Consider the following 12,289-nt stretch of genomic DNA (forward strand, 5'->3'; position numbering starts at 1 on the left):
CAGTGAGAGGCCTGCGTACTGCAAAAAAAAAAAAAACATAGACTTTAGAGTTAAATGTTAACCTTAGAGGTCATTAAAGTTATTTTGTCAGTTGAAAAAAAAAAAGTACAAGGAATAAAATATGTGCTGATGTAGTTTTCTGAAAGTTGAAAACAGTTCATTTACAGAGGTTCTTTTAGATCATTTTTTTAATTAAAAAAACACAAACATTTGAGTTTGATTGTATTACTTAATTTATATTTCTGAAGCCTTGTACATTACAAAGCATTAAAAATGAGACTAGAAACTAATGCCTGTAGTTAGGAATTAGAGTACTCTTTAGTTCTTTAGTTTATTTAGATGTTGATTCCTTTTTCAGTTGAATCTGAAAATTGAACTTTTGTACTTTAGTTGCTACCACTAGAATTTTTTATTTTAAGTCTTTTGGCATAATACATGTTAGTTCTGGAATAATCTGGTATTCTGAATGGCATCTTGTTTTTCAAGGGAAATGTCAATTATTTTCCTCACTTAATGACTCTATTAAAAGAAATATGTTTGAAAAATCTTGATAGCTTAGTGGGCAAGCTTTCTTCTGTTCTCTGATTTGAACATATATTCATTTGACCCAGTTCTGTTTTACCTACCCTTTGTCTACTAGCAGGAGCAGGGTGACAGCTCAGAGAAGGTAGATATTTTTTCCACCCCATTCCTATATGACTGTGTGACTGAATATATTACTTTGTTAGCCCCAGATACAAAAGCTCATTCTAATATCCTTACAGAGAATTGTAATGCCTGGTAGATTATTGGAGATTTCAGTTTTAAGTGTTTGTTACTCCAATTATTGATCCAGTGTTTTTTAAATATCAAATTTTAAAATAATTCTGTAAAGTTCTATCAGTGTTCTAATTTGTCTAACAGTGACCTTTATTTACTGCTAAATATTTGTGCTTTTCACTTGAAACTATGTGATACAGATATTCCTCAGAAAAGGTTTCCTGATGCAAATAAATTGGGAAATCTTGTATATTATATTCGTCATCAAGAGTACATTATTATAGTAGGTACTTCCCTAGTGGCACAGAGGTTAAGAATCCGCCTGCCAGTGCAGGGGATATGGGTTTGATTGCTGGTCCAGGAAGATCCCACATGCTGCAGAGCAGCTAAGCCTGTGAGCCACAACTACTGAGCCTGTGCTCTAGAGCCTGTGCGCCGCAACTGCTGGACACATGTGCCACAACTACTGAAGCCCACATGCTCTAGGGCCTGCATGCCACAACTCCTGAGCCCGTGTGCTGCAACTACTGAAGCCCATGCGCCTAGAGCCTGAGCTCCACAGCAAGAGAAGCCACCGCGATGAGAAGCCCGTGCACCACAACGAAGAGTAGCCCCTGCTTGCCGCAACTAGAGAAAGCCTGCGCACAGCAACGAAGACACAACTCAGCCAAAAAAAAAAAAAAAAGTACATTATTATATTAAAAGTACTAATAATTTCTGCTGTCAGACAGCAGAAACACATTTTATTCTAAACCTATTTGACCATGGAACTAGATGTTGTAGAAATACGTTTTGGGAAATGCTGAGACTGTATTACAGGACATATTGTGATTAATACATTGTAAGGGTATTTCCAAACATTTGCAGCTATGATTACCTATAGCCATGTGGATCAAGTAAGCTTTTTAATATATATAGATGGTAACTACTGTCCCAGAATGTAAATATAATCAGAACGCACTTAATTTTGGAAGTATCTTTTCTGTAATTCTAAGGGTTTGGGTTTTGACCTGGACATTTTGTTAGAATGAATTTTCCAGTCTGAAGGTAATTCTTAAATATCCTACTATGTGTTGAACACCCACAATTGGTCTTTGGAACTACTTTCTGTGAAGACTTAGCAGTAGGAGTTTTAGAGCTTTGAGGTACCTATGAGATCATATAACTCCCCAAACTCATTTTTCAGATAAACTGAGGCCTAGAAATGTAAGGGAAGTAGAAATCACATTGTAATTAATCAAGGGATTTGGAGCCCAAACCCACAGCCCCGGATCTTATGCTTTTTATTTTTTAATTGCATTTGTTTTTCTGTAGTACTTTTAACCAAAATCCTTTAGAGACAGAAGCTAGCTAGGTGATACCTACATTTAACATGAGAATACAGGGTAGAGACTGAATTAGATTATAAGGTGGGTCAAATTTAATATAGCTAGAACTCCTAAAGTCTCTGGACATCCAGTTCCCCCCTCACTTATCTGAATAATTCTCTTTATCCTAGACAAGAGAAAACTAGTTAAAAAATAAGCATGTACTCTTCTAAAAAAATTTATTGGAGTATAGTTGATTTACAATGTTGTGTTAGTTTCTACTGTACAGCAAAGTGAATCAGTTATACATATACATACATCTGCTCTTTTTTAGATTCTTTTCCCGTATAGATCATTACAGAGTGTTGAGTAGAGTTCCCTGTGCTGTATAGTAGGTTCTTTTTAGGTATCTATTTTATATATAGTAGTGTGTATATGTCAAATCCCAATCTTCCAATTTACCCCTCCCCCCTTCCCCCTTAGTAACAATAAGTTTGTGTTCTGCATCTGTGACTCTATTTCTGTTTTGTAAATAGGTTCATTTGTACCATTTTTTTAGATTCACATATAAGCAGTATCATGGTATTTGTCATTGACTTGCTCAGTATGACAATCTCTAGGGCCATCCACGTCACTGCAAATGGCATTATTTTGTTCTTTTTTATGGCTGTGTAATATTCCATTGTGTGTGTGTGTGTGTGTGTGTGTGTGTGAGTGTGTATGTATATATGTATATAAACACCACATTTTCTTTATCCATTCCTCTGTTGATGGACATTTAGGTTGCTTCCATGTCCTGGCTATTGTAAATAGTGCTGCAGTGAACATTGGGGTACATGTATTTTTTGAATTATGGTTTTCTCTGGATATATGCCCAGGAGTGGGATTGCTGGATTATATGACAATATTACTGTAAGGGAATAGTCAGTGCTAGTTTTTAATAATTAGTGCATGGGCCGAGGATGCCTGAGTCAGGTTCTTTTCTAAATTGAGATGCATCATCACTTCCTAGTGGTCAGTTATTGAAACATTTATATATTCTATTAATGGAAAAGTGGGCCTAAATGGTTGTAGAGTTAAACTCTAAGGTACTGAATTCAAATTAATTTATAAAATATATTGCTTTTATCATACTTTTCCAGAAGATACCACTCAGTAAAAAATAATTTTTTTTAATTAATTTATTTTGGCTGTATTGGGTCTCTGTTGCTGTGCGCGGGCTTTCTCTGGTTGTGGCGAGCGGGGGCTAATCTGCGTTGCGGTGCGCGGGCTTCTCGTTGCTGTGGCTTCTCTTGTTGCAGACCACAGGCTCTAGGCACACGGGCTTCAGTAGTTGCAGCATGTGGGCTCAGTAGTTGTGGCTTGCAGGCCCTAGAGCGCAGGCTCAGTAGTTGTGGCGCACAGGCTTTGTTGCTCCGCGGCATGTGGGATCTTCCCGGACCAGGGCTCGAACCCGTGTCCCCTGCGTTGGCAGGCGGATTCTTAACAACTGCGCCACCAGGGAAGCCCAGTAGAAAATAGTTGAACTCGTTGAACTTGAGGTTATATGAATTATGCATATAGACATATAATAATATATTATTGGAAAACATTTACCTTTTAACTGCCAGATTGCTAAGTAAACTACTAGTGTGATCTATATGGGGGGGCGATAATTTTTTAAAGACAGATATTTAGATTTTCTGTTTTGGCTTTTTTTATTCAGCATTTCTTCAGACTATAGAAAGCAGTCCTACCTTTTCAAGTCTTGTTTTGTCAGAAATTTTCCTTGGTTCATGTGTCTAATCCTGCTTATTTACATGATTATGTATAACCACTTAATGTATTCTGAAATAGTATATTGGTTAAGACAAGGGTTTTGCAGTCAGAACTATGTTAGTCTTGTGACTTGCCAATTATGGTCTGTGTGGTCTTTGACAAGTTGTTTGATTGCTCTTGAGCCTTAGTTTCCTTATCTATAAATGGACTTTAATATGCTTCAGAATTGTTGCCAGGACTTAACGATATATGAGCTAAAAAGCATTTAGCACTGCTGCTACCTCTAGTGGTGTTATTGTCAGATTCCCACCGTGCTATTGGGCAAATGATTTAACTTCCATAAACCTTGGTTAACTCATCTGTTAATGAGAATAACACTCTCGGGGTGCCTACTTCACAGAGGGTTACTTGGGAAATCAAAGGTAATCATGTGATAGTAGTTGATAAACTTCTCAATCTATCTAAGCTGAGGTAACAAGTCTTAACGCCATTAGGACTGGGCAGGTAAAAGCAGAGGGAGTGGAGATTTGCTTTTTGGGAAAGGGCTTAGCTGAAGTCTTGATGACAGATCTGTCTTCCTTCAGTACTGCTAGACTGTGGCACATGCAGACACATAACTTCCTTTCCAGATAAGTCAGGCTCAGAATGCATAGCTGTTTCATCACTGTCCTCCATGTGCTTGTAAGATCCTAGGTGAAGAATTTGTGATAGAGTCCAAACTCTTTTAGTTCAGTATCCATGGCCCTTTATGATTTGCTCTCAACTTCCATTTCTTTACCTCATTCCCTGGCATTTCCTCTTATCTCTCTCTCATAACCTCTGACTCCATTGTCTTTTCCAGAGAGAGGAGTAAGCACTTAAATGAACAGTTTGAGAGTATATTCTTTTATTTTTTTCTGTGTTCCTACACAGATGTGTAACTCTCACATACATTTATATTTTTCTTCAAACAAACAAAAAGTGCCAAGTCAATCATATTATGAAGACGCCACATTTTCAGAAAGTCTTTACTGGATTGTATGCCCATCAGCAGTCTGTGAGGGTGCAAGTTTCTCTGTGTCCTCACCAGCATGGTTCTTTTTTATTTTTTAATCAATTTGATAGATAAAACATTACTTCTCATTGTATTTGTTAAATAAATATTCTTCTAATAACTAGTGAAGATGTCTTTCTAGATCTTTCAAACAGCCAGGAGAGGAACTCAAGGTTCATTTGAGCATTTGCTTCAAAATGAAAACATAACTTTGGACTCTATGAAATCCACTTGTCAAACATTGGGTTAGCGTTCTATCTTACTTTGTCTTTACCCTGAACTACAGCTTAGAAACCACCATCCCAAATTTGATGTTTCTCAATCCTTTGTGTATGTATGTATGTATGTATGTATTCACAGGCCATATGCATTAATTTGTATGTTTTGAAACTTTATACACGTGGAACCATTCTTTACCATTCTGCAACTTATATTTTTTTGTCTTTTTTAAAAAAACTTTTTATTTTATATTGGAGTATAGTTGATTAACAATGTTGTGTAAGTTTCACATGTACAGTGAAGTGATTCAGTTATGCATGTACACGTATCTATTCTTTTTCAAATTCTTTTCCCATTTAGGTTATTACATATTGAGCAGAGTTCCCTGTATATAGTAGGTCCTTGTTGGTTATCCATTTAAAATATAACACTGTGTACATGTCAGTCCCAAACTCCCTAATTATCCCTTCTCCCCACCCTTCCCCCCAATAACCATTAGTTTGCTCTCTAAGTCTGTGAGTCTGTTTCTGTTCTGTGAATAAGTTCATTTGCATCTGTTTTTTAGATTCCACGTATAAGCAATATCATACGATATTTCACTTTGTTGGTCTGACTTCACTCAATATGATAATCTCTAGGTCCATCCAGATTGTTGCAAATGACATTATTTCATTCTTTTTTATGGCTGAGTAATATTCCATTGTATATATATACTACATTTTCTTTATCGATTCCTCTGTCAGTGAACATTTAGGTTGTTTCCATATCTTGGCTGTTGTAAACAATGCTGTAATGAACATCAGGGTGCATGTATCCTTTTGGACCATGTTTTTCTCTGGATATATGCCCAGTAGTGGGATTGCAGGATCATATAGTAGCTCTGTTTTTAGTTTTTAAGGAACCTCCATACTGTTCTCCATAGTGGCTGTACCAATTGGCATTCTCACCAACAGTGTAGGAGGGTTTCCTTCTCTCCACACCCTCTCCAGCATTTACTGTTTGTGGATTTTTTGGTAATAGCCATTCTGACTGGTGTGAGGTGATATCTCAATGTAGTTTTGACTTGCATTTCTCTGATAATTAGCGATGTTGAACATCTTTTCATGTGCCCCTTGGCCATCTGTATATCTTCTTTGGAGAAATGTCTATTTAGGTCTTATACCCACTTTTTGATTGGATTCCTTGTTTTGATGATATTAAGCCACACGAGCTGTTTGTAAATATTGGAGACTAATCCATCGTCCGTCACATCATTTGCAAATATTTTCTCGCATTCTGTGAGTTGTCTTTTCATTTTATTTATGGTTTCCTTTGCTGTGTAAAAGCTTTTGAGTTTAATTAGGTCCCATTTGTTTCTTTTTGTTTTTATTTCCATTAATCTGGGAGATGGATTGAAAAAGATATTGCTGCAATTTATGTCAGAGGGTGTTCTGCCTGTGTTTTCCTCTAAGAGTTTTATGGTGCTCAGCCTCACATTTAGGTCTTTAATCCATTTTGAGCTTATTTTTGTGTATGGTGTTAAAAATTTTTCTAATTTCATTTTTTTACACATAGCTGTCCAGTTTTCCCAGTACATTTGTTGAAGAGATTGTCTTTACACATTGTACGGTCTTATCTCCTTTGTCATAGATTAATTAATTGACCATAGGTGCGTGGGTTTATCTGTGGGCTTTCTATCCTGTTCCAGTGATCTATATTTCTATTTTTGTGCCAGTACCATACTGTTTTGATGACTATAGCCTTGTAGTATTGTCTGAAGTCAGGGAGCCTGATTCCTCCAGCTCCGTTTTTCGTTCTCAAGATTGCTTTGGCTGTTCTGGGTCTTTTGTGTCTCCATACAAATTTTAAGATTTTTTTGTTCTACTTTTATGAAAAATGCCAATGGCATTTGATAGGGATTTCATTGAATCTGCAGATTACCTTCCGTAGTATAGTCATTTTGATAATACTGACTCTTCCAGTCCAAGAACATGGTATATCTTTCCATCTGTGTCATCTTTGATTTCTTACACCAGCATATTATAGTTTTTGGAGTACAGGTCTTTGGTCTCCTTAGGTAGTTTATTCCTAGGTTTTTTATTGTTTTTGATGTGATGGTAAATGGGAGTGTTTCTTTTTTTTTTCATCTTTATTGGAGTATAATTGCTTTACAATGGTGTATTAGTTTCTGCTTTATAACAAAGTGAATCAGTTGTACATATACATATATTCCCATATCTCTTCCCTCTTGCGTCTCCCTCCCTCCCACCCTCCCTATCCCACCCCTCCAGGTGGTCACAAAGCACCGAGCTGATCTCCCTGTGCTTTGCGGCTGCTTCCCACTAGCTATCTACCTTACGTTTGGAAGTCTATATATGTCCATGCCTCTCTCTCGCTTTGTCCCAGCTTACCCTTCCCCCTCCCCATATCCTCAAGTCCATTCTCTAGTAGGTCTGTGTCTTTATTCCTGTCTTACCCCTAGGTTCTTCATGACATTTTTTTTTCTTAAATTCCATATATATGTGTTAGTATACAGTATTTGTCTTTTTCTTTCTGACTTACTTCACTCTGTATGACAGACTCTAGGTCTATCCACCTCATTACAAATAGCTCAGTTTTGTTTCTTTTTATGGCTGAGTAATATTGCATTGTATATATGTGCCACATCTTCTTTATCCATTCATCCGATGATGGACACTTAGGTTGTTTCCATCTCTGGGCCATTGTAAACAGAGCTGCAATGAACATTTTGGTACATGGCTATTTTTGAATTATGGTATTCTCAGGGTATATGCCCAGTAGTGGGATTGCTGGGTCATATGGTGGATCTATTTTTAGTTTTTTGTTTTTTTTTTTTTTTTGCGGTACGCGGGTCTCTCACTGGTGTGGCCTCTCCTGTTGCAGAGCGCAGACTCTGGACGCGCAGGCTCAGTGGCCATGGCTCACGGGCCCAGTTGCTCCACAGTATGTGGGATCTTCCCGGACTGGGGCACGAACCCATGTCCCCTGCATCGGCCGGTGGATGCTCAACCACTGCGCCACCAGGGAAGCCCTATTTTTAGTTTTTTAAGGAACCTCCATACTGTTCTCCATAGTGGCTGTACCAATTTACATTCCCACCAGCAGTGCAGGAGGGTTCCCTTTTCTCCACACCCTCTCCAGCATTTATTGTCTCTAGATTTTTTTGATGATGGCCATTCTGACTGGTGTGAGATGATATCTCATTGTAGTTTTGATTTGCATTTCTCTAATGATTAATGATGTTGAGCATTCTTTCATGTGTTTGTTGGCAATCTGTATATCTTCTTTGGAGAAATGTCTATTTAGGTCTTCTGCCCATTTTTGGATTGGGTTGTTTCTTTTTTTGTTATTGAGCTGCTTATAAATTTTGGAGATTAATTCATTGTCAGTTGCTTCATTTGCAAATATTTTCTCCCATTCTGAGGGTTATCTTTTCGTCTTGTTTATGGTTTCCTTTGCTGTGCAAAAGCATTTAAGTTTCATTAGCTCCCATTTGTTTATTTTTGTTTTTATTTCCATTTCTCTGGGAGGTGGGTCAAAAAGGATCTTGCTGTGATTTATGTCATAGAGTGTTCTATTTTTTTCTGTAAGACTTTGATAGTTTCTGGCCTTACATTTAGGTCTTTAATCCATTTTGAGATTATTTTTGTGTATGGTGTTAGGGAGTGATCTAATCTCATACTTTTACATGTAGCTGTCCAGTTTTCCCAGCACCACTTATTGAAGAGGGTGTTCTTTCTCCACTGTACATTTCTGCCTCCTTTATCAAAGATAAGGTGACCGTATGTGCGTGGGTTTATCTCTGGGCTTTGTATCCTGTTCCATTGTATCTTTCTGTTTTTGTGCCAGTACCATACTGTCTTGATTACTGTAGCTTTGTAGTATAGTCTGAAGTCAGGGAGCCTGATTCCTCCAGCTCCGTTTTTCATTCTCAAGATTGCTTTGGCTATTTGGGGTCTTTTGTGTTTCCATACAAATTGTGAAATTTTTTGTTCTACTTCTGTGAAAAATGCCAGTGGTAGTTTGATAGGGATTGCATTGAATCTGTAGATTGCTTTGGGTAGTAGAGTCATTTTCACAAAGTTGATTCTTCCAATCCAAGAACATGGTATGTCTCTCCATCTATTTGTATCATCTTTAATTTCTTTTATTAGTGTCTTATAATTTTCTGCATATAGGCCTTTTGTCTCCTTAGGTAGTTTTTTTCCTAGATATTTTATTCTTTTTGTTGCAATGGTAAATGGGAGTGTTTTCTTGATTTCACTTTCAGATTTTTCATCATTAGTGTATAGGAATGCCAGAGATATCTGTGCATTAATTTTGTATCCTGCTACTTTACCAAATTCATTGATTAGCTCTAGTAGTTTTCTGGTAGCATCTTTAGGATTCTCTATGTATAGTATCATGTCATCTGCAAACAGTGACAGCTTTACTTCTTCTTTTCCGATTTGGATTCCTTTTATTTCCTTTTCTTCTCTGATTGCTGTGGCTAAAACTTCCAAAACTATGTTGAAGAAGAGTGGTGAGAGTGGACAACCTTGTCTTGTTCCTGATCTTAGTGGAAATGCTTTCAGTCTTTCACCATTGAGGACGATGTTGGCTGTGGGTTTGTCATATATGGCCTTTATTATGTTGAGGAAAGTTCCTTCGGTGCCTACTTTCTGCAGGGTTTTTATCATAAATGGGTGTTCAATTTTGTCAAAAGCTTTCTCTGCATCTACTGAGATGATCATATGGTTTTTCTCCTTCAGTTTGTTGATACGGTTGATCACATTGATTGATGTGCGTATATTGAAGAATCCTTGCATTCCTGGAATAAACCTCACTTGATCATGGTTTATGATCCTTTTAATGTGCTGTTGGATTCTGTTTTCTAGTATTTTGTTGAGGATTTGCATCTGTGTTCATCGGTGATATTGGCCTGTAGTTTTCTTTCTATGTGACATCCTTGTCTGGTTTTGGTATCAAGGTGATGGTGGCCTCGTAGAATGAGTTTGGGAGTGTTCCTCCCTCTGCTATATTTTGGAAGAGTTTGAGAAGGATAGGTGTTAGCTCTTCTCTAAATGTTTGATAGAATTTCGCCTGTGAAGCCATCTGGTCCTGGGCTTTTGTTTGTTGAAGATTTTTAATCACAGTTTCAATTTCAGTGCTTGTGATTGGTCTGTTCATATTTTCTATTTCTTTCTGATTCAGTGTTGGCAGGTTGTGCATTTCTAAGAATTTGTCCATTTCTTCCAGGTTGTCCATTTTATTGGCATAGAGTTGCTTGTAGTAATCTCTCATGATCTTTTGTATTTCTGCAGTGTCAGGTGTTACTTCTCCTTTTTCATTTCTAATTCTGTTGATTTGAGTCTTCTCCCTTTTTTTCTTGATGAGTCTGGCTAATGGTTTATCAATTTTGTTTATCTTCTCAAAGAACCAGCTTTTAGTTTTATTGATCTTTGCTATCGTTTCCTTCATTTCTTTTTCATTTATTTCTGATCTGATTTTTATTTCTTTCCTTCTGCTAACTTTGGGGGTTTTTTGTCCTTCGTTCTCTAATTGCTTTAGGTGCAAGGTTAGGTTGTTTATTCGAGATGTTTCCTGTTTCTTAAGGTAGGATTGTATTGCTATAAACTTCCCTCTTAGAACTGTTTTTGCTGCATCCCATAGGTTTTGGGTTGTCGTGTCTCCATTGTCATTTGTTTCTAGGTATTTTTTAATTTCCTCTTTGATTTTTTCAGTGATCACTTCGTTATTAAGTAGTGTATTGTTTAGCCTCCATGTGTTTGTATTTTTTACAGATCTTGTCCTGTAATTAATATCTAGTCTCATAGCGTTGTGGTTGGAAAATATATTTGATACAATTTCAATTTTGTTAAATTTATCAAGGCTTGATTTGTGACCCAAGATATGATCTATCCTGGAGAATGTTCCATGAGCACAATGTTTCTAAGCAAGAAAAATGTGTATTCTGTTGTTTTTGGATGGAGTGTCCTATAAGTATCAATTAAGTCCATCTTGTTTAATGTATCATTTAAAGCTTGTGTTTCCTTATTTATTTTCATTTTGGATGATCTGTCCATTGGTGAAAGTGGGGTGTTAAAGTCCCCTGCTATGAATGTGTTACTGTTGATTTCCCCTTTTATGGCTGTTAATATTTGCCTTATGTATTGAGGTGCTCCTATGTTGGGTGCATAAATATTTACAATTGTTATATCTTCTTCTTGGATCGATCCCTTGATCATTATGTAGTGTCCTTCTTTGTCTCTTCTAATAGTCTTTATTTTAAAGTCTATTTTGTGTGATATGAGAATTGATACTCCAGCTTTCTTTCGGTTTTCATTTGCATGGAATATCTTTTTCCATCCCCTTACTTTCAGTCTTATGTGTCTCTAGGTCCGAAGTGGGTCTCTTGTAGACAGTATATATATGGGTCTTGTTTTTGTATCCATTCAGCCAATCTGTGTCTTTTGGTAGGAGCATTTAGTCCATTTACATTTAAGGTAATTATCAATATGTATGTTCCTATTCTCATTTTCTTAATTGTTTTGGGTTCGTTATTGCAGGTCTTTTCCTTCTCTTGTGTTTCTTGCTTAGAGAAGTTCCTTTAGCATTTGTTGTAAAGCTGGTTTGGTGGTGCTGAACTCTCTCAGCTTTTGCTTGTCTGTAAAGGTTTTAATTTCTCCATCAAATCTGAATGAGATTCTTGCTGGGTAGAATAATCTTGGTTGCAGGTTTTTCTCCTTCATCACGTTAAGTATGTCCTGCCACTCCCTTCTGGCTTGCAGAGTTTCTGCTGAAAGATCAGCTGTTAACCTTATGGGGATTCCCTTGTGTGTTATTTGTTGTTTTTCCCTTGCTGCTTTTAATATGTTTTCTTTGTATTTAATTTTTGACAGTTTGATTAATATGTGTCTTGGCGTATTTCTCCTTGGATTTATCCTGTATGGGACTCTCTGTGCTTCCTGGACTTGATTATTTCCTTTCCCGTATTAGGGAAGTTTTCAACTATATTCTCTTCAAATATTTTCTCAGTCCCTTTCTTTTTCTCTTCTTCTTCTGGAACCCCTATAAGTCGAATGTTGGTGCGTTTAATGTTGTCCCGTAGGTCTGTGAGACTGTCCTCAGTTCTTTTCATTCTTTTTTCTTTATTCTGCTCTGCAGTAGTTATTTCCACTATTTTATCTTCCAGGTCACTTACTCGTTTTTCTGCCTCGTTATTCTGCTATTG

At 37.0% G+C, this 12,289-nt stretch overlaps 1 protein-coding gene across 7 annotated transcripts in view; it reads left to right on the plus strand.

The window, feature by feature from the left end:
- SHOC2 (SHOC2 leucine rich repeat scaffold protein) overlaps window positions 1–12,289 on the plus strand; it is a 112,771-nt gene that overhangs the window by 22,764 nt on the left and 77,718 nt on the right. The window lies entirely within an intron of this gene.

This window comes from Delphinapterus leucas, chromosome 16 (genome assembly GCF_059928025.1).
Source record: "Delphinapterus leucas isolate spDelLeu-1000000601 "Yukka" chromosome 16, BTC_Dleu_Yukka2, whole genome shotgun sequence".
NCBI classification, from domain to species: domain Eukaryota; kingdom Metazoa; phylum Chordata; class Mammalia; order Artiodactyla; family Monodontidae; genus Delphinapterus; species Delphinapterus leucas.